The sequence below is a fragment of the Arachis ipaensis genome, chromosome B02, assembly GCF_000816755.2.
Source record: "Arachis ipaensis cultivar K30076 chromosome B02, Araip1.1, whole genome shotgun sequence".
NCBI lineage: Eukaryota > Viridiplantae > Streptophyta > Magnoliopsida > Fabales > Fabaceae > Arachis > Arachis ipaensis.
Window position 1 is genome coordinate 4,897,416 of NC_029786.2, and position 4,090 is coordinate 4,901,505.

Below are 4,090 nucleotides of genomic sequence, written 5' to 3' on the forward strand. Positions count from 1 at the left end.
ACCGCGGCCGGTGTCTTATGGGGTGTCTTATATCGGCTGCTGTTTGGTTCAATTTTTTCAAAAAAGAATTATACAAACCAATTATTTGTAAAATTTTCGATTTGGCTTGGTTTCTTGGGCTTTACGTTAATTTAAAAACCGACAACTCTAGTGCCATCGCCTCCCCATAAGACCCCTGATTCCACCTTCACCTCCGCCACCTGCACCGCTGTTGATGCCAACCCAGCCCCCGCGCTGCCGTTGACGCCGCCCCGGCTCCTACCACCCGCGACGCCACAGATGCCAATCCAGCCCCCGCGCCGGCGTTGACTACGCTGGCCCCGGCCCCTGCCATTGTCTTTATTGTTGCTTAGGAGAGCCTTGCAAGTTTGTTTGAAGGTACACTTAGCATTCCGAAAATCGCACAAAGGTATGTCTTATGTTGGACCTGTTACTACTACGGATTATCTTATATTATATCAGCCCAACAAAAGTAAATATACATAGCTGTTAGCCATATTTTTCAGCTTAGGGACCATTATAAGAGTGCTAAACTTGCTTCCAAACTGAATTCCTCATGGAATTAACAAAAGTGGTCTTTGGGTATTATTGTTATTTATTATAATATGAATTATTAATCACATTAGAAAGACCAAATTAAATAAAAAAACTAACTATAAAAGTCATATTAGAGTCATAAGTAGTGGAAAATTGTAGTCAAAGAGTACTAAAAATATCTACTGGAAAAGGGTATTTTTCTCTCTAATTTGTTTTCTATTTTTCCTCTTTCAAAATAGTAGATTAGGTATTTTCTTTGACTGGAATGTGGAAGAAAGTACATCTTTTTGTGGTTATGTTCTTTCATTCTAACAAATGCCCTCGTTTTCTTTCCTTGTTTGAGATCAATTAATTGTTCTTGTTTAAAACTATTGCTTCTGTTGTTACTCAAATCTTTCTAAATTCGTTGTTTGTATTTGCACAATTTTCCTGATGTGTTGCTGCATCCATTGATGAGTTCTGTGTTCTTCATTGCAGTTTTGGAAGGTAGACCCTTGTTAGAGGTTATGTTTTCTCCTCTTTTGCCTAGTTAGTTTTGCTCAAATATTTTGGCAAATATTAATGGGATCCATGTAATCACATAAATTCTCAACATGGTTGTTCCTGGAATCAAAGGACTCATATATAGTTCTTTAAAATTGGGTAATTTAATATCATTCTTAATTGAGTTTGCCTCTTTATTAATTCTTTTTCTTCCAATTTTCCATTTCTGGTTTTGTTGACTAAATTTTACATATCATCTGATCATGTGGTTTTCTTACCTAACCTGGTTGAAGGTTTACTTCTCGTTTTGTATTGTTGATTGATGACTATTCATGATTAAATGAGTTTGATGCCATCTAGTAGAGTAATTTTTCTTCTGATGTCACTTTACTTGTTAGTTATTCAAATTTAATCAAAGCAATTTGTTTGAATGCATTTTTTTGTTCTTGAAATTGCTTACCTCATTCTTCCATCAATTGATTAGGATTTGGATCCTCTAAAGTTTGAATTTCACTTTAGAGAGTAAAGTGTGATCTCTTACCCTTGAATAATTTCTCTTTCATATTTATTCTTGGTCCCACCTATGAAATCAATGGTGAGAAATCACACTTTACTCTCTAAAGTGAAATTCAAACTTTAGAGGATCCAAATCCAATTGATTATTACTTCACATGTTTATATCATATATATGTATCATTTGCATTTTTTTTTCTTGGGTATCAGATTTAGGTATTATCGATAGGTGAGTCATGTGATCATTGACATACTTATAAGATACGAGTGCGTTTGTTTCACTCTTTCTTTTATATTATAACCCATTATTTGCAGGCCTATGATAAACAGATTCAGAGATCAATTAGCTGTGGGAGAAGTTTATAAGATGATTTTTTTTCTTTTTTTTTTCCGTCATGAATCATGGCTCTTATAGGGTAACTAGCATGATTTCATGTTGATTTTCCAGTTTAAGACCACTGGTAACCCCTGCAACTTCTGATTTTATACCGAAACTTGGATTGAAAATTACTCCATTTGTTGAGTTTTAACAAATTACTCAGGATTCTGATTACTTAGTGGGTATGCTTTATCCTTTTTCCCCTAATGTTTTCTTTATTTGTTTCTCTCGGATTTCTGTTAATATTTCTTATACTTTTGTTTCTTGAATATCATTTTTTAATAGCTGTTATGGGTTTCCTTATATCAGATGTTGAGGAACAAGAGAGTTTTGAGGTTTAAAGTTTATATTTTCTTTCCTTATCTAAATGTCTAAATTATTTGCTGTTTTGGGTTGAGGATTCAGTGTGCTGAGTATGTGGATCAACTTAATGTATTTGATATCATTTAATGAGACATTTGAGAGAGCACTTACTTTCCTGTTCATCTCTGTGGTCCTATGCAATGCTTGCACCGCAAATTTCGTCAGCTTTTTGGTTTATTTTTTGTCTAAGGTAACAGTTTCAGGATTCAACATTTTGATGTGCTGGTGAAATACTGGTCCCATTTTATTTTGTTGCCTTTTATATTCAATGAGAATCTCCCTATTGCCTCTACAGAAGGGATCTTAAAACTTAAAGTCTATTTTTTGTACGGTTTAGTTTAAAGTGTATTTGTGCTAATTTTTCAAAATTTTTTTACTCCAAAGCCACCCTAAATTCAGCAAGAAGCCTCCTCTGCTTCTCTGACTGTGTGTTGCCACTTGTCACAAGATCAGTTCACGACTCTCTTTCAAGGTGAATCTCACTGAATGGCTTTATGCTATAATTACATAAAATTTTCATTGAGCAATGTTATATGAGCAACAAAATTTATCACTTTTGACCAACATTTTGCCAATTCTAGACACTATAGACTAATTCTAAACCTTAAACACTAAACTCTAAATTCTAATAGTTAAAAATACGGTGTTGGCCCAAAGTGTTGGTTAATATTGATAAAAATTGTTGGATCTCTAACATTTCTCATCCATTTTTCTTTTCTAATTTCTTATGGTTTTGTGCTATATCTTTTTTCACTGTATTAATGTTACTTGGTTGTGATTAATGTTCTATGGTTTTGGTTGAATGAGAACTACCAACTTCACTAGTTTTAGTCTTTTAGATGGCTCTGGTTTTTTATCTTTAACTATCGTATTTTTTGCATTCTACTTTAGGTAAGTTAGTCATGCTCGTTAGATTATTTTTAGTTCAATTCTTAGTTCTTTGGTGTATTTAAATTCTAATCTCATGAATGACATGGATGTAATTTTTTAAGATGGGTAATTCTTTAATTGTAGCTATGAAATAAAAAATGGCATTGAGTTATAAAATTGAGAAAAAGAAGCATTTCTGTGAAAATTTAATATATAATGGACAATTTTTGGTTGGTGCTACATAAGTAACCTAAACACACTCAGTCTTGGTTGGATATGGAATTCTATGATTGTTAGAAGCAAATTTGGTGTAGCCTATGTTGATATTCCTTTTTAAGTTTTATCTTTATAGCATGCAAGAAATGAAAAGGGTATTTCATAATAGAATGTTTTCCTGGTAATATGATTTCATAATATCTTTACTCCTAAAAATGAATTCTTCTGCTTCCACACGGATAGACACTGTTTCACCCTTTGAGATCGACCTCAGCATCAAATTCCAAGAAACCAACAAATAGCTCCAATCGCCACCCACATCATCCCAAGAGTGTCAAGCACTTCCAAGTTCTGCAATCTCCAAACTGCGCCACCATTGACTTGTTAATAAACTTCGCCCAGATGCTGCGAGATAATAACAACTTGAAATGGAATTGTCCTTATTCCCATTCTGATGGATCATCATTAGCTGGATATCTTGTATGTAACATCATCTAGCTTTTCAGTTGATATTTTTTCTTAGCGCAATTGATTGATGTCAATCTTGATTTGTGAAATTCTTTGATTAGGCTGATGTAGGTTACTCTAATCTTGTTCAATCCTCGATGTCTCAATTTCTCGAGTTGAAGATGTAAACCTGCCATGTTCAAACTGGTCCTAGTGATGTCACTGAACAATTTCTTTCAGGGGTATTGGGAGGCTCAATCCTTGCTTCAAGATTGCGGATGG

The 4,090-nt window shown here is 34.0% G+C and overlaps 1 protein-coding gene and 1 long non-coding RNA gene across 2 annotated transcripts in view; both read left to right on the forward strand.

Annotated features, from left to right (window-relative positions):
- The window catches only part of LOC107626670, a 27,845-nt gene that overhangs the window by 23,405 nt on the left and 350 nt on the right, over positions 1-4,090 (forward strand). The window lies entirely within an intron of this gene.
- On the forward strand, positions 7-4,090 carry LOC107623797. The gene is made up of 4 exons (XR_002356926.1): positions 7-2,747; positions 3,605-3,841; positions 3,931-3,936; positions 4,049-4,090. It is a non-coding gene; the product is annotated as an uncharacterized LOC107623797 (long non-coding RNA).